The following is a 19,822-nucleotide window of genomic DNA, read 5'->3' on the forward strand; positions in this document are numbered from 1 at the left end:
TCCATTGAAGGCAAAGTGGAACAGCCTCACCACCGAGACCTAGTTCGTCCGCCAAATCTTGGTCTAACAGTGTATGACTCGACCCGTCGTCAAGAAAGGCATATGTCCGGATTGTTTTACCGGCTCCGTACAACGTAGCAGGAAGAATCTTGAAGAATGTTGAATGCAACAAGCTGTTGTGAGTGGAAACTAGTGCTGATGAACCTACCGTGTTTTCTTTTGATACGACACGGTCGGAGTGTAGCAATCTGTGGTGCATCTCGGAGCATCCATCAAACCCGCACGGTTGCTTAGTACGACAAGGCCACTTACCATGTCCCACCAGACAACGCTGACACAAGTTATATTGATCCACTAGTCTTTTCCTTTCTTCCATCGTCGAGTTTCTAAACTTATCACAGTCGCGCAGTTTATGTCCAGTTTGGTCGCATACAACGCAAGTTCTCACGTTGGAGTGCGGAGAGTTTGCAGTTTTAGATGTTTCAAGTTCATCTGATACATGAGCATTGATGAAACTCTGCTTGTCCTTCCTTCTCGTTGGCATATCTTCCGTTTGAAACTGCTCTGACGGTAACGATACTTGACACGCAGCGGATCGAATCATAGATACGAAGTCACTAAACGCTTTTAATGACACATCTCCAGTTGTCCGTGAACGCAATCCCCAATCGAGTCGCAAGTTGGGCGGAAGTTTAGACACCAACTCTGAAAGCAGCATAGGATTGGACAAATGGGCCTGTAGATTTGCAGCTTCAATATAGGTCACAAGGTTGCTGACCTCGCGTCCAAACGTGATGATCGTGTCCAATTTGTTGATGCTTGGGTGTGGTGCACTTCTCACTTTTATCAGCAAACGGTGTACCAACTGATCAGGTCGACCACATTCATCCCGCAATGTTGCTATTATATTCGGTACGGCGGCTGGCAGGGTAAGGATACTTAAAACCTTTTTGCGGGCACTTCCAACGAGCGATTTTTGAAGCCTGGCCAAGTTCTCGTCAGGTTGTATACCACATAATTGCGTGGTTGTCTCGAACGCTTGAAGGAACATTGGCCATTCCAAAGGGTCGCCAGAAAATTTAGGTAATTCTCTAGGAACTACCTGTCTAGCAGCGAGTTGCTGTGCGGTGATCGCAGCGACTGGTTCCATCGACGGGGGCGGCTGTACTGGATGGGATTGTTGACAAACAGATCGTTGATAGCCATACGGATCGAAACTTCGTCGTGATGGGCAATTATCTCCGACGACGCGCTGGTGTTGATTTGGTTGCGTAACGTGGTGGTGGTGATCATCAGACAATAGAGAGTCGTGTATTATTTGGCCATCGGCATCATTGTTGCACGAGTGTCGTGCCGAAGCAAATTGTTGGTGGCTACTCAGGTGCTCATTCGATGGAGCATGTCTATGTGTAGAGCGAAACTGAACACTACCATGCTGACATTGACGCTGAGTTACTCCATCGACAGCGTATTGTTGCCTTGGTGCAGGCTGAGGAGTGCTGCGCTGATTTTGAGACACAGCTAGCTCGAATGTGTGGAGAGACCGTTCTGGTTGTAGAGGTGTGGATGGTAGATTTACGAAACCTTGTTGATATTCCCCACACGAAGATCGATGGGATTCCATACTCCGTTGTTGTACTGCCGTAGGTAGCTCCTGGTTCATCGTTTGGTTTATGTAGCCGATTGGTTCCAGTGTGCCGAACGTACTATTCGGTGGAGCCAAGGGAATTGTTTGACCAGCGGACGAATCTATTGGAACACGACGATGCTGATTGCGGATGGAATGCTTCGATGATACATGCTGTATGTTCAACAAGTTATCGTTTACCGACACTTGTAAGTCTTGCGGCAGTTGCTCTCTTGTGCGAAACCGTCAGGATCTATGCTTCGCGCAGTCGCCATTGTTACCCGTCGCGGTGCTATCGGTAATTCTGCAGTCGACGTAAAAATGGGTGTGGATTGGAGATTTGCAGTGACACTTTTCGGGATTGCACCTGTGTTTCGAGCTGGAGCTGGTATTACGGACGACGGTCCCGATTCGGCCAGTACCAAGCCACCAACAGCGCCTTCCAAAGAATAATTCTGCTCTGATACCCAATCTTGAAGAGATCTACGACGACTCTGGGAAGTACCTGAGCTTCGGCTGCTACATGTTTCCGTACCTTCTGACTCAATTTCAGTCTCCAATTGATGCTTTTGTGCCAGGTAAGCTCGATCTCTTTCAGCCTTTTCCAGTTGAATGCGGTCCTCAAGGGCCTTAACTTCCACAAGTTGTCGTAAACGTAGACGAGCATTAGAACTGGTTGATTTAAATGACCTCAGGGATCTGCGGCACTCAGTACAATTCATACAGATCCAGGATCTTTCGCTTATTGAGGCTTGTACTCCAGCGCAATCAAAATGCCACCAGTTATTGCACTGATCGCAGGCTACCATGTTATCTGCATGGATAGGCCGATCGCATCCTTTACATCCCTGCGGCGATGACGGCGCTGATGCCCTAGAATATTTCCCGCTCATCCTGTGCGCAGCAATTTTCGAGCTTGTGAAAACTTCTCGTAGTTGGGTTTTACCAAGCAACTCGACTGAAATGTATTTCATTGTTATTTACGACAGGTACAATATAGTATACTTAACCTTACAAATTGGTCTTCAATTGGCCTATTAGCAACGCACTTTGATGACTTGGAAGCTTGTATAGAGCTACTAAAAAGAAGGAGAAACCTTATAGAACATAATATTCACTTCAGTGCTAGTCCAACTTACAATTCTTCACTGATTAGATAAGTTTTTAATCTGTTAGCCTAGAGTAATTCATGCCCCTGAGCATTTGCTTGTGGGTTTCTAAAGAGAAATATGAAACTTTTAGTTATATAACGCATCTTCAGAATAAAACGTTCTTTTTTACCACTATGTCTAGAGTTCAGTATATGAAACAAATTGTTCGAGTTTACTACTCAAATTCACTTAAAATTAGGAAATTCATATGGTTGTTTTTCGAAATAACTAGTACAGAAAATTCACTTTATGAAACCCGAACGCATTTTCTCGTTTCTATCGAATTTTCTTTTTGACACATTCGCTCAATAGTGTGTCACATTGAGACGATCTAACTCTGTAAAGGGCCTATCGTTCGCTCGACGCAACAACTTCTCTGAACAAACATATTTTTTTAGTTTACAAATAAAAAAGTTAGAAACCGTTTCTCACTTTTAGGGGGATTGATCACAAAACTGATATTTCCATAAATTAGGGCTTATTTTATAGAAAAACTTTTCCGAAGACACCAAAGATCAAATATCATGTTTTCATGGTCAAAACAATTTCGATCACGTTTTTGGGCCATCCGCAACAGTGTGGGCCCGGGGCAAACTATTTAGAGTAGGCCCCCAAAAGCAAGATTTTAAAGATGTAAACCTTATATTTATTTTTTTGTCAATGTTGTGTAATTCGTATTTTTTAAATTTTTACTGTTTTTTTGCGATTGCAATATTATACGAGTACTTCAAGACTTATAATGAAAAAAGTTAGGTCTTTAGGGGGCAACTGTAGCAATAAATTCTCAAAACGTCGGTGAAACCCAAAATATAGATATGTAAAACCATTGCTCCGAGATGTTTTAGGTTTCCAAAACTGATCAGAATTTCCTAAACATCTCTTTTAATAATTATCATATCTTTCCCATAAAAAAACATCCGTCCACAACGAACTGAGCCAGATGGGTATTAAGTAGGTGTTTTTAGAATATAATCGTATAATGAACAGAAGCATGCACAATCATTGTCAAATAAGTGATTGAATTGTTAAACTATCAATGAAATGACATTTTTACTGATACTCAAACATCGTTTAGATTACTCTTAAAAAATAATCTTTGGTTTGGTTAAGAAACGTTTTTCATTTTTTTACGGAACTCAATGCAAACTTTCAAGAGGTTTTTGAGAAACTCGTGTACGCCAAAATAAACAAGAAAGTTCTTTCTATCCAATTGTTGAATATTGTATACCTCTCTGGAGAAACAATTGAATCGTTTAGTGGTTGTTGTTTTTTTTAATTTCAATTATTTTGCATTTATAAATAAATTGACAAAACAGTTTTATGGTTTTAGAATGGCAGCTCATATTGTAGAAAATATCAAAAAAAATGTAAATCTATTTTAAAAATAGTGTCAGTGCACCAAAAATCATGTAGTTTAGGATTTCGATTTACTCTCAAGTAAAATTTCAGATTATAAAATAATCTCGATACTTTTGGTAACTCAATTACAATTACTCTAGGACATGAGTTCGTTGAACAAAATACATATAGTGCTTCAGGAATCTTGGGGGGCCCCTTCAAACGGGGGGCCCGGGGCACTTGCCCCCATTGCCCCCCCTTAAATCCGGGCCTGGTTCGTATTCGTGGTGGCTGTGTTTATATGTACAAAAAGCTACGAAAATCAACTAGAAAAGTAAGAATATTGATAAAATACTGATTTTGTATGAACTGGGAAATAAATCAACACGATCGAAATGAAACCAATCTAGAGTGCCGTGTTATTTTGAACTCAACAGTTGTCAAACCACCACAAGACGGCAAGACGAAGTTTGCCGGGACAGCTAGTATGTATATATATATATATATATATATATATATATATATATATATATATATATATATATATATATATATATATATATATATATATATATATATATATATATATATATATACTGGATAACAGCAAGCTCAGCATTCCTAAACCAATGGCCCAATTTATTCGATCGCGCCACTGCAGACATCAGCAATCTGACCGGTGGACTTCACCCAGCTTAGTCAGCAGTTAGGAGTATTGAGTACAGTTGGTAGGCAACTCGGTATCATAATTCATTCAATTTCTAGATCGCGACGCGTTCGGTTCTTATCGATATCGGTTTAGTTAGTTTGTATTATAATGTTCAAATGTAATTAAGTTTTAGTTCAAATAAATATTTTTTTTCTAAGACCTGTTGGTCCAACATATTTTTGGCGCAGCCGTCCGGAAACGGTTGAGTGAGTTGACGTTAAAACAGTGGTAGCAGAAGAATAATACCCTTCCGCCTAGTGGCCCCGCGAAGAAGTGAAATTTAAAGCATCAGGCCAAAGGCATAGCCGTCATTGGAGTTGTGGACCCCCCGCCGTCAACCATTTGGAATACCAGCAAGAGTCAACCGCGAACCAAAGGACACGATTGTAAGAGGTGAGTCTATATCATTTATTATTAGTGAAAGTGAATTCATCCCAATTAGCGTTTCTTTTATTGAGCACCAAAGTCCACTCTAAGAGAGAGACTCGCGCGCTTCTAAATTGAACTCACTAATTGCTACGAAATTTGGTGTACTACAAGATAGGCACAAAATCTCAGCAGAATACCGCACTACAAGATAGACGGTTTCTGTGCAACTCGAGCCACTACAAGATAGAGTTCGAGCGTAACTTAAAATTTTTCGTGAGCATTTCATGCAAAAATACAAGGTTACCGCTTTAAAAAAGGCTAGAAATTCGTTTCTGACCTGAAGCGCAGATACCGATTTTACAGATTCAGATAGTAGTGAGAAATCTGAAGAATATTCTCACATTCCTATAAAAAAATTGTGTTTATCGCTAGAGGATCTGAAAATGGAACCTCAACATGACACACCTAGCCCACTTGAGGCAATTAACGAACAGCTAGCACGCATGATGCAAGCCATTGAAATAATAAGTGCCAAACAAGCGCAATATGATATACAGAACGGGAGCACAAGTTCGCCACACAGCCAGTCTGTTAACCCTGACCGTCCACCGAGAGCAATGTCAGGAGACCCTTTCCGAATCCCCGACCCTATAAAATTGCTGCCTACATTCAATGGCAACAAAAACCAACTAAATTGGTGGCTGGAAACAGCTGAGAACACTCTTTCGCAATTCCAGACACTCGTACCACCTGAAATTTTTCAAATTTATCTTACTGCGATAAGTAATAAAATTGAGGGACACGCGAAGGATGTACTATGTACGAATGGAAATCCCACAAAATTTGCCGAGATTAAAAATATTTTGATAGCAGCGTTGGGAGATAAACAAGACCTCTCAACTTACAATTGCCAATTATGGCATAATAAAATGGACGGAAGCATCAGTAAACACTACCAAAGAAGTAAACAATTAGTTTATAACATCAAATCTTTGGCAAAACAAAATCCAAAATACAATCAACATTGGGATGCGGTAAACGATTTTATAGATGAGTACAGCTTAGCTGCTTATGTAAGCGGACTGCAGAAACCCTACTTTGGTTACGTCCAAGCGGCAGAACCAAAGAGCATAGAGAACGCATACGCATTTCTATGCAAATTCACTTCCAACGAATCAAATAGAAATTTGACGCAAACTCTATCCCCCAAACCAAAAGGCGATTCACATTTCCCGCGTATAATGTAACCCGAAAATAACAACCAATCTAACCAAAGATCAGGAAACCTGATATTATTCAAACCCCGATAAAAATCAAACCTCAAACAGTGAAATGCGCTAAAAACGAAAAAAGTATATTTTCCAAAGGAACATTGAAAATATTAGACAGGCTACCTCCACTCTCATTTTACGAACTAGATTTTCACAATTTTTTTGATGGCCTAATAGGATCTAAAACACTTTCGAAGTACAACGGAATACTTAATTACGAAAATGAAACCCTGGAAATTAATAATATAACCATTAAATATCTAAAACATTTTATCAGCCAAGCACCGGAACAGTTCAACCATGTGGTTACACTGAGAACTGACAAAAATGGAGATTGGTTTGTTCCAAAACCCACGAAACTTAGTAAAGACATCGTTATTGAACCAGGACCCTACAAATCTCAAAATTTCAAGACTACAATCATAGTTAGAACCACACACCGCTACACACCAAATACTATGAAATTGGAAAAGCTATCGCTAACGGTAAACAATTTCGAAACCCTAGAACCAATTCCACTAGATTCACAGACTAAGCTAGACAGAATGACAATTGAACAACTAATACGGACTGAACATTTATCAAAGCTTGAACGGGACAGACAACGAGCAGACAAAACAAAACAAACGCGCGCGGTCAAGTGTTTTGTAGCTCCGCTTATTTTCTTTTCCTAGGTTATCAAATTTATCGGATTTTTCATTTCCGTAACTTCGATGTAACCAGTGAATCCTCCGTCACGCGAATAAAGTGGAGTTTTGCAAGAAAAATATCGTAAACGTTAAAAATCCTAGGTTTTAAAATTGCACTCCGGAATCTTTCTCGCGTCGTTTTAACCTAACCTGAAAAGGAACTGTATGTGTTAGTGTCGTGTTTGTTAATCGTCAGCGTTGTACATAAATCAGTATGGCAAATGATGATATCTGTGGATGCTGTGGTCTTTCGAGTCCACCTGTGAAGAAAGGAGCTAGAAAAGCAAAGAAATCTCCATCTATCACCTGGATCAACTGCGATCAATGCCTTAACTGGTTCCATGCCGTCTGCGTCAAAAAAAGTGAATCCGGATGCAAAAAGTGCAGGACTTTCTTTATCACTGCGAAAACTGCTCCATCAGAGGTTCCCTGATCCCGAAAGTAGCAGTGACGGCGCATCCCGAAAGTTCCAACGCAACGTTAAACAACGAGATCGAAATAATGAAGAAAACAATCAGTGAAATAACGTCGCAGTTGGCCAAACTTCAGGCGGAGCTAGATAACATTCGCCTAGCCACCAAAAAACAAATGGACCAGTTGCGGAACAAACTACACAATTCTGAGCACTCAGACAACCAGTGTGCCACCCGGATTTCGTTGATGGATCGTATTGGTGAAAAGTTGGACCAAATCGAAACTGGCGCAAGGCTAGCCGGCACTTGCTCGAGTGCTGTCAACAGCTGTAGGATATCAATCAATAAAATCCCTTTCTCTGAAGGCGAAAATCTTCGTAAGATAGTGAAAAGTGTACTGGTTTTCCTAGGTCTCGAGAATCTGTCAGCAAATGTGGTTAACTGTTTCCGGCTACAAGTCAAACCTTCTAAGTGGTCTGATCGATCCCTAACTCCCACAATTGTTGTCATTCTAGACAGTAAAACATCCAGAGATACAATTCTCCGTAAGTATTTCGAAAACCACAAAAAAAGCCCATCTAGCACAACACGGAAGTGTTCCGCAACAAGAATATAGGTTTACGATCAACGAGGTTCTTTCGCCCAATACCTTCCGGATCAGAAACCTAGCTCTTCGTCTGAAACAGCAGAAGCTCGTGAAATCTGTATTCATCCGTAATGATTCCTTGTCCATACTGTTACCTAATGCAGAAAGATACGTACCCGTTAACAGTACAGACCATCTTCTACAGCTTGTCAAAACAGAAGACTCGTCTGTATTCTTCGATGCAATATCTGCAGATGCCTCTGCCTCTTCCTTGTGTTAACATCTTCCACGCTGACGATACAATAACGACGCTACAACTGTAAATATGTCTCAACAAAATTTCTCAAGCCTCCAAATCGGGCACCTGAATGTCAGAGGTCTCGAACGCCATGTCGATGGTGTGAAACTTCTGCTAGATGGTAGTCGTTATCATTTTTTTTGCCGTAACCGAAACCAAACTAAAAGCATCTTCCCCTGCTGGGCCTCTTCGTATTCTTGCGTATAACCTTATCAAACACACCCTGCCAGCCGGTCGAGGACGCGGATCCAAATCCAAATAAAAGCATCACCGATCATTAAATTCAAACATGATGTTAGTCTTCCAATCGCTTCGAGGGTGGAATACCTTGCCGTAAAAGTCCAAATCAACCAGATGAATATTGGTGTTGTGGTGCTCTACAATCCTCTGCGCTCTAATCCCGTTTTTCATCAATCATATGAATAACTCCTGATTGAACTTCTCGACTTCAACCTTGATCAGGTGTACATCGTTGGGGATTTCAACATTGACCCAACAGCAATACTAGCTTCTGCCAACCTCTCTGCACTAAGAAGATTGAACGACACGTTCAATCTTACAATTCTACCTACTGGTCCCACCCGAATAACAGACACATCCTCCTCAACCATCGACCTGCTCATCACCAACCGCCCACAGATCATCAAGAAGTCCAAAGCATTCCCCTCCACATTCTCCGACCACGAAGCGGTTTTTCTTATCGCAGACATCAAGATGGTAAGACCTCCCCAGCAAACCATCAGAGCAAGGAATTTCCGGAACATCGACACTGCGCAACTGCAAGCTGATTTCCAGGCACTTAATTTGCAACAGTTCTACGAATCCGACGACGTCAACACAAAGACCGCTCTGCTAACTAACCATCTGCAAACACTGCTTCAAACACACGCTCCAGAAAGAACCATCCTAATCCGTGACGCACGAACTCCTTGGATTACTGAGGAAATTAAACGCTGTATTGTGCTAAGAGATTTGGCCTTCAAGCTGTACTCGCGTAACCCAAATAGAAGAAGAGGAGATGTTCAGTGGCAAGACTATGTTCGTAAACGTGACCTTGCCAATACGAAGATTTTCTCTGCTAAAAAGCGTTACGCAGATCTTCACTTTGATCATCAATTGCCGGCGAAGAAATTATGGTGCAATCTCCGGAGAGAAGGTATTCATAACTCATCGAAGGCGGGTCCCATCCCTGAAGAAGCAGACCTAGACGAGCTTAACCGATTTTTCACTGAAGGGCATCGACAACTACGAACAGCGCAGCAGAACAGTCCATCGAATGAATCAAACCACCGGACAGAGATCGATCATGGAGCAGTCCAGTTTGATTTCCACCACACCGATGTCAGAGAAGTCTGTAACAAAATTTTCGAAATTCAATCGAATGCCACTGGTTGTGATGGTATTCCAATATCGCTATTCAAACAGATAAGCCCGTTCATCCTCGCCCCGCTCTGTCATCTGTTCAACAGCATCATTGACTCTAAAACTTATCCTGCTGAATGGAAATTGGCTCTAGTCTCGCCCATCCCCAAGTCTTCAAGTCCCACTCACCCTAAGGACTACCGCCCCATTAGCGTTCTGCCTGCGATATCGAAGGTTTTGGAGAAAATCCTTCTTAGCCAGATAACCGAACATCTAGAGTCTCGTAACCCACCTTTGCTTGCACGACACCAATCAGGCTACAGAAAGGGATACAGCACCACAACAGCTCTTGTCAAGGTCGCACATGATATCTACAGCAACCTGGATAACAGCCGCTGTACTGTGATGGTACTAGGAGATTTCTCCCTTGCGTTCAACTGCGTAAACCACCAGCTGCTAGATGCTAAACTGAACCAAGAATTTTTATTCTCCCGTAATGCTTGTGCCCTTTTATCATCGTTTCTCGGACAACGACATCAAGCTGTACGTGCTGGAAACAAAACGTCTTCGATACGCCAAGTAGACGACGGCACGCCTCAAGGCTCACGCTTGAGTGCGCTCCTTTTCAGTCTTTACGTTAACAGCCTACCAACTACTCTGCAATGTAACTATCAACTTATGCGGACGATCTCCAGATATATATCTCTGGCCCCATTGCAGAAATCGATCGGCTTGTGGGCAGCATCAATGACGATCTCGACTCTGTAACACAATGGGCAAAATCGAATTATCTGCATCCCAATCCCATCAAGACCAAGGCAATCATTTTTTGTAAAACGGGTACAGTTTTGCCACAAACTGATATCGTTTTTGATGGGCAGGTTATACCACTGTCCGATAAAGTAACTAACCTTGGCGTCCAATTCGATAGAAACATGACCTGGACCCATCAAGTTAACGTGGTGGTTCAAAAGGTTTACAATATACTAAGAACCTTCCGCCGTTTTGCCCCGGTGCTCTCCACTCCCACAAGGCTTAAGTTGGCGCAGGCCGTCCCGGATAAAAACTAACCATAGGGTGTATGGTGAAAACCATTCCTGCACCATACAGTGTACCAGCTACAATAAAGTGTATTGTAATGAAATGGTTCGCTATACTATACATTTACATTGGATTTTCATGTAACAATATATTAAACTGTTTTTCTTACGTTTGAACCATTCACTTTTCCGAAACATTTTTCCATGAATTTTTAATTATTTCTGGTGTTCGATTTGAATAGATCGTATGTTTGCTGTGATTCCTATGCAGATTCGACCTATTCAAATCGAACACCAGATTTATTCAGTTTAAGATTTTTTCCGTGCTTTGTTATGTTGATGTTTGTGACTTTTTTGATGCAAAGGAAAGGAAAGAAAAAAAGTGAATAAGTTGAAACATCAATTTAACCTTTTGGAATCGTTTTTTTTTCGCCGCTGTTGACGCAACCTCGCTGGTGTCGAACACGTTTGTTATGCTTGGTTTCATCGCCGGGTCATATATGACCCCTCCGGCCCCAAAGGGTTAATGCCAATAACATGTTTAAATCAGTGGTAAACCAGATGTCCTAAGAACTGCAGGTCCAAGCAGGGGTCCAAGAGATATGGCGGGCTCGAGGGCGGGCTAGGTGTGTAGAGTGCGATGAGAGAAATACTAATGCAATGTAGGCCAACCCGGAAAGATGCAGGTCAGATTACCGTAAATCAGTAGATGAGTTCAACACTTCAACACTATTCTTTCTGTATTTGCATTTAGGGGAGTTTTCTCCTCTTCTCTCATGTGAACTTGCCTTCGGCCACAATCGAATCAAATGCGGTTGACAAACTTTATCTTTGACGTAGAGCCATCTTTAACATATAGACTGGACTGAACACTGAAATGACTTTTAATGTAGGTTCATCTGCGGGTTCGCTTTTCAACCTAACTTATATTTGAATCGAACTTGACAGTTGTCTCATGAGTTGTTATGTATTTCAAACTTTAGTCAAACTGGTGCCTCAATATTGCAATAACGGTTAAGCACGCTGTAATGATACTTATGTACCTCGTCACCCACTTCATGCAACTACATTAGTGGTCTAATAACACTTAGCGCGCTCGGCATAGTTCCATCATGCCGCTCAAAGTGTTGCCACAAATAATGCTTAGTTTGCAAAACCCGATTATCTGGCTGGTGGGGAATGGGAGCCTAAGCTTCAACTGTTAATGCAATCAGAGACTACTCAGACTTAGACGTGGGCGATCCTATATATGAAGGGTTATCCAAAACGCTCTGGGAATTCACAAAGCGCATTCTAATAAATCTAATTAGCCTAAGATGCCATTAACAGGAGGAAAATGGCAAGATAATATAACAATATATGGTTTATGTAATGTAAAACAATTCAACATAACAAAAGAGAACCATTCCAAAACCATTTGATTAAATGTATAACCAGTAGTGAAATTACAATTAAAAACAATTTATTTACGGTACATTTTATTGTTTGAAACCATTCATGTACCATACAATGTACGGTATATTTAAACCCACGTATCAGTATTTTGAACAATTCATTAACAATAAAATGTATGGTTTTGCAAAAAAATATATATGGAGAAAAATATTTTTTTATATTGTTACGATACTTAACAACCTGTATAATATATTGTAAAAATCTTATTTACAATTCACGGTATGGTATCCAACATTATATCTTATTGTTTTTGTATTTTTATTTTTACAGTGGTGTCTATTGTAAAAATATGGTTCTAAATAGTACTGTTACAATATAACATTCGGTTTTTCTACTGTATTTTTTATTCGGGGTGATTATGCCGATTTTTATGTATTGCGATGTCGTGTACTACCACGGACTATCTGCAACACTTAAAGACCGACTGCATAAATGCTTCAAATCGACCATCCGTTTCGTACACAAACTACGCCACCGTGAAACAACAGCAGCAGTCCGGAACAACATTCTTGGACACGACCTACCGGAGAATTACTGGCTTCGCACATGCTGCTTCATGAAGCAGGGCTATGATGAACGTCTACCAGCATACATTCAACAACACATCGTCTACGGACAGCAACAACGAACCCAATCTCTCATCGTACCAAGACACACCTATACTAGCAGGAAAAGTATACTGGTAGCTGGCATTTCCCTCTGGAACGACCTGCCACTGGATGCGAAACGCAAACCGACCCTGCCTACTTTCAAAACAGCGCTTAGAAGTACAATCTAGATTAAATTTCAATAATTGTTTAACCAGTAAAAACTAAAATAGGTTAATCAATGTAATTGTATTGTTTCAAGTTTTTGATTAATGTTATTGTAAAAGTTTGTTTTCCTCTTCTCGCAGTTGCTTCCTTGACCTGATCAAAAGTTATGTATACTAACAGGCTACCGTTTTCAATAAAATACTATTACTATTACTAAAAAGAAAAACTTTTAGACGTTATTTTGACAAATCAACAAGTTCTCCTGAAAACCGACGAAAAACTGACGTCAACTACAGCAATAAAGCACAAAATTAATACGAAAGACAGTACACCGGTGTACGCCAAATCGTATAGATACCCGCACCATTTAACAAAAGACGTAGAGGATCAAATTAAAGAAATGCTTGACCATGGCATCATACAACATTCCACGAGTCCTTATTCATCACCCATATGGGTAGTCCCAAAAAAAATGGATGCTTCAGGCAAAAAAAAGGTAAGGGTTGTAATTGACTATCGGAAAGTCAATGAAAAAACGATTGACGATGAATTTCCTATGCCTCAGATAGAGGAAATACTCGATAATCTTGGGAAATCTATATATTTCACGACAATCGACTTAAAATCTGGTTTCCATCAGATTGAAATGGATCCAGAACATGGAGAAAAAACTGCTTTTTCGACGACACAAGGACATTTCGAATTTACTCGAATGCCCTTTGGGCTAAAAAACGCCCCAGCCACGTTTCAACGTGCAATGAATAATATCCTCGCAGGATACATAGGAACTATATGCTATGTATACCTCGACGACATCATCATTGTAGGCTACAATCTAGAGGACCACTTTAGGAATATTTCACTGGTTTTAAGAAGGCTGTCCGATTATAACCTGAAAATCCAACTCGATAAGTGCGAATTTTTGAAGCACGAAACAGAGTTCCTAGGACACGTTATTACCCCTGAAGGAGTAAAACCAAACCCTAGAATGGCAAATACCAAAAACCCAAAAAGAAATAAAGCAATTTTTATAATTAACCGGTTACTACCGTAGATACATTAGAGATTATTCAAAAATAACTAAACCTTTAACTAAATATCTGAAAAAAGGTGAAAATGTTAACCATAACGACCGAGAATATCAGGAAGCATTGGAAAGGTGAAAATGTTAACCATAACGACCGAGAATATCAGGAAGCATTTCAAAAATTAAAACACATAATATCTTCAGATCAGATCATATCCTATCCTGACTTCAAACTTCCTTTCATTTTGACCACCGATGCAAGCAATTATGCGCTCGGTGCAGTCCTTTCACAGATGTTTAATATAGTTGAAAAACCTATAGCATTTGCTAGCCGTACCCTCAATAAAGCAGAGTTAAATTACTCAACTACCGAAAAGGAGGCTTTAGCAATAATATGGGCTGTCGATAAATTTAAACATTATTTGCATGGTAATAAGTTCACTCTGGTCACAGACCACAAACCTTTGACGTTCATAAAAACTCCAACAAAAATGGTAAACTGATACGATGGCGTTTAGATTTGGAAAACTACGATTACAACGTCATTTATAAAACTGGAAAAACTAATGTCGTTGCTGACGCGCTCAGCAGAAAAACCGAAATCAATGCTAACGAATTGGATAACGATGAAGACTCAGACGAAGACTCAATGGCCAATAACTCTCCTTCATCCGACTCACAGTCTACAAATTCAGAAAACACGTCCGATAACGGAGATACGATCGAGAATTCCGACACACATGACGACCAATCTGAGGACCTAGAAACGGTACATTCTGCTAACACATCTGACGACTATTTTATTAAATCAACTGAAAGACAGATTAACTATTACAGAAACCAAATCATTCTAAGGCTTTCTAGACTGGACATGGAGTCATCGGAATCTCCATTTCCTAATTTTAAACGAGTGATTATAAACAAGAAATACTATGACGAAAACATTATAACGACAATTCTTAAGAAATACCACAACGGTAAACAAATGGCAATCCTTGCCCCAGAACCTTTAATAAATCTCATTCAAAATTCTTACAAAAATCACTTTAGTAATTCCGGGTATTTTGTAATTACTCATTTTCAAGTAGAGGACATCCGTTTAGATGATAAACAAGACGAAATCATCAGGAAGGAGCATGAAAGAGCTCATTGTGGCATAACTGAAGTTGAAAACCAGTTGAGAAGATCGTTTTTCTTCCCAAAAATGGTACCGAAGATTCGAAATTTAATCAACTCTTGCAACATATGTTCAGAACACAAATACGACAGGAAACCATACAACATAAAAATTTCTCCCAGACCACTAAGTACAGCCCCATTCGAGAGAGTACACATGGACATCTTTGGAATAGACAAACATTACTACTTATCACTCATATGTGCATTCTCAAAACATCTTCAACTAATTGAAATACTCTCAAGAAACGTTGTTGACATTCAAAAAGCATTAACAAAATATTTTGGAAACTATAGAACCCCAAAAACCATAATCTGTGACCACGAAGCGTCATTTACAAGTATTCAATTACAAACGTTCCTATCAAACTTAGGTACAAAAATAGAGTTCGCTTCATCCTCGGAGTCTAATGGACAAATCGAAAAAACTCACAGTACAGTAATAGAGCTATTTAACACCAACAAACACAAATTTCCAGAACTTTCATCTCCCGAAATCATAGGAGTAATAACTAATCTGTACAACGAAACAATCCACTCTTCAACCTCATTTACGCCAAACGAGATCATTTTTAATCAGCAAAATCTCGTAAACCCTGAAGAAATTTCAACCACCACATCCAAAATTTTCTCTAAAGTTCGGAAAAAGTTGTCAAAGGCAAGGAAAAGGATGAAGAAGTACAATAACAGTAAAGAAGATCCCCCAAAAATTGAACAAGGAGAAAATGTCTATGTAAAGAAAGCCACAAGGAAAAAATTAGACCCCCGCTTTACTACTGCGCAATGTATCGAAAACGCAGACAAAACATTCAAAATACGAAGGAATGTAAAACGGCACAAAAACAAGATTAAACGCTTAAGAAAGTAATACATTCATGTGCACTAATTCATTTCTCTCTCGTTACAGGTTACAATAAATAACTCTCGGATTCACGGCACAGAACAAAATTAACAAACGAATTAGTTTTCAGCTAAAAAAAAAAAATCACAACAAAAAGTTATCACAATATTCTTTTTCTTTTTAGGCCACAGTTGCGATTGAAGTGACATCAATACGTGAGAAAACGCTACCGACAGACAGAACGACGAGACGACACCCATCTTTTCTTCTCATTTCAGCAAGTAGTTACGCACCTAACAGCATAAGTTTACCTATATAGCTAATAATTAAACTAACTAAACCGAACATCTTTCTCTGACAATTTGACCTTCACCGAACTAGATTTTTTCCGGGCAGGTTTCGTGTTCCGCAATTTACGAGAACGGTTCGGCCACAACAGGTGTTAAGGGATGGTTGAAAAACTCTAAGGAATATTGATATGCGCTGATAATTCGTTTTAGACCGGGTTATAAGATACAGTAATGGATAGTGTGTTGTTTGTTGGGTTTTTATGGCCTCCGGTCGCAGCGGGTGGATAGTCGTTGGGGGCTGCTAGGTTCGTGGTTGGTGTGGACTGGGATTTTGATTTGGCATCGAGCCTGATCGATGTAAGGCGGGTATTTGAAAGTGCTTTAGGGATAGTTTCTAGTTCTAGTTCTTCGAGTCATCTTGTAAACGTGGAGTCCCTGTTTCATCCCTGACTTGCCCTGTCCGTACGGACTGAGTGATTCCCCACCTTTATCGATGATTTACCAGCTATATGACTGTGGCCGGGGTTTAAGAAGTGCAACATGCAGTACACACCTCGGTACACACTATCCTCCGTGTCACAACTTAACACTCATAATACACCCAGATTAGTTCCGACTCCATAAATCTCCTCTTAGGTATGCCTGAAAACATGAGGCTTATTCTGCATTTCTGATTTTTTCACTAAACTGTGTTGATATTGCTAATCAAATTCTCTATCAAAATAATAACAATGAGAAAAAAAGTTGTTGTCGGGGTAACCGTGAGAAAGTGTAAGTGTTCAGTGAGGTGTGCAAATAATCACTGTACAAAAATTAATTGCACAAAAATCTAATAATTTCTGAGAAGCTCAATACAATAATGATACGATTTCACATATTTATCCTTGTTGCCATTATTAACGTGAGGGCCCAGAAATTAGAAATAGCCAACATAAACGAACAACCCCTTTTAACATTGATTACTGGTAAATGTAAAATTCAAACAGGTAACATTAAAGTCATACACCCTATTAATTTAACAAACATAGAAACCACTGTAAATCTGTTAACCAATGTAGATCACCAAAAGACGAACAATCATTTGACAGAAATATGACCACAGGGAACGCAGAAGTCTAGAATCTATCGGAACGGCATGGAAATGGGTGGCCGGTAGTCCGGACGCAGAAGACCTGAGGATTATCAACAAAACAATGAACGAGTTGATCACCAGCAATAACGAACAATACCAGGTAAACGAGCAGCTCAATAACCGATTAAATACAATTACTAGGACTATCAACGGGATCATCGAGGGCAAAGTCAAAAACAGAATCATACTTGATGAGATGGAAACCATTATTATCATAATGAAGATAGACGTAATCAACAAGTTACTAGAAGACATAGCAGAAGCCGTTATTCTATCGAAATTGACAGTAACAAGCAACAAAATACTGTCACTAAACGAAATATTCATCATCAAGAAAATACTAGAGGAACAAGGAATACAAACGGACCTTCCGGACGAAGCACTACACCTTGTACAACCTAGTGTAGCAGTCAACGATCACACTCTTTTGTACATCATAAATGTTCCCCAGATGTGCAAAGAAGAAGGATCCATCGTTCGAATAGTTCCAACAACGAAAAATGGACAGATAATCAAACAATTTCCGGATTATCTCATAAAAATTGGAGAAACGCGATACACTACGAACCAACCCACCAAGTATATTCAACGCAGCACCTATATTCGTGAGTATTCAGATAACTGTATACAACCTTTAATAGAAGGAAAGATGAGTAAATGCTCAACAAAAGAATCGTCGAAGACCAAAATTTCACTTCTAACCGATGGCATGCTACTTATCAATAATGCTATGAATGATTTACTACAATCCGATTGCGGACCAGATGATCACAACTAAACTGGGAATTTCTTAATATCATATAAAGGATTCGTTCCTATAATAAATGCTGCAGTTTGAGAATGATATTAAGAAATTCCCAGTTTAGTTGTGATCATCTGGTCCGCAATCGGATTGTAGTAAGTCATTCATAGCATTATTGATAAGCAGCATGCCATCGGTTAGAAGTGAAATTTTGGTCTTCGACGATTATTTTGTTGAGCATTTACTCATCTTTCCTTCTATTAAAGGTTGTATACAGTTATCTGAATACTCACGAATATAGGTGCTGCGTTGAATATACTTGGTGGGTTGGTTCGTAGTGTATCGCGTTTCTCCAATTTTTATGAGATAATCCGGAAATTGTTTGATTATCTGTCCATTTTTCGTTGTTGGAACTATTCGAACGATGGATCCTTCTTCTTTGCTCATCTGGGGAACATTTATGATGTACAAAAGAGTGTGATCGTTGACTGCTACACTAGGTTGTACAAGGTGTAGTGCTTCGTCCGGAAGGTCCGTTTGTATTCCTTGTTCCTCTAGTATTTTCTTGATGATGAATATTTCGTTTAGTGACAGTATTTTGTTGCTTGTTACTGTCAATTTCGATAGAATAACGGCTTCTGCGATGTCTTCTAGTAACTTGTTGATTACGTCTATCTTCATTATGATAATAATGGTTTCCATCTCATCAAGTATGATTCTGTTTTTGACTTTGCCCTCGATGATCCCGTTGATAGTCCTAGTAATTGTATTTAATCGGTTATTGAGCTGCTCGTTTACCTGGTATTGTTCGTTATTGCTGGTGATCAACTCGTTCATTGTTTTGTTGATAATCCTCAGGTCTTCTGCGTCCAGACTACCGGCCACCCATTTTCATGCCGTTCCGATAGATTCTAGACTTCTGCGTTCCCTGTGGTCATATTTCTGTCAAATGATTGTTCGTCTTTTGGTGAACTACATTGGTTAACAGATTTACAGTGATTTCTATGTTTGTTAAATTAATAGGGTGTATGACTTTAATGTTACCTGTTTGAATTTTACATTTACCAGTGATCAATGTTAAAAGGGGTTGTTCGTTTATGTTGGCTATTTCAAATTTCTGGGCCCTCACGTTAATAATGGCAACAAGGATAAATATGTGAAATCGTATCATTATTGTAATTGTCAGAGAAAGATGTTCGGTTTAGTTAGTTTAATTATTAGCTATATAGGTAAACTTATGCTGTTAGGTGCGTAACTACTTGCTGAAATGAGAAGAAAAGATGGGTGTCGTCTCGTCGTTCTGTCTGTCGGTAGCGTTTTCTCACGTATTGATGTCACTTCAATCGCAACTGTGGCCTAAAAAGAAAAAGAAAATTGTGATAACTTTTTGTTGTGATTTTTTTTTTTTTTTTAGCTGAAAACTAATTCGTTTGTTAATTTTGTTCTGTGCCGTGAATCCGAGAGTTATTTATTGTAACCTGTAACGAGAGAGAAATGAATTAGTGCACATGAATGTATTACTTTCTTAAGCGTTTAATCTTGTTTTTGTGC

The 19,822-nt window shown here is 39.6% G+C and overlaps 1 protein-coding gene across 14 annotated transcripts in view; it reads right to left on the reverse strand.

Moving 5' to 3' along the window:
- Positions 1 to 19,822, reverse strand: part of LOC109398163 (F-actin-uncapping protein LRRC16A) — a 632,161-nt gene that overhangs the window by 125,054 nt on the left and 487,285 nt on the right. The gene's annotated exons all lie outside the window — the stretch shown is intronic.

The sequence above is a fragment of the Aedes albopictus genome, chromosome 2 (genome assembly GCF_035046485.1).
Source record: "Aedes albopictus strain Foshan chromosome 2, AalbF5, whole genome shotgun sequence".
NCBI lineage: Eukaryota > Metazoa > Arthropoda > Insecta > Diptera > Culicidae > Aedes > Aedes albopictus.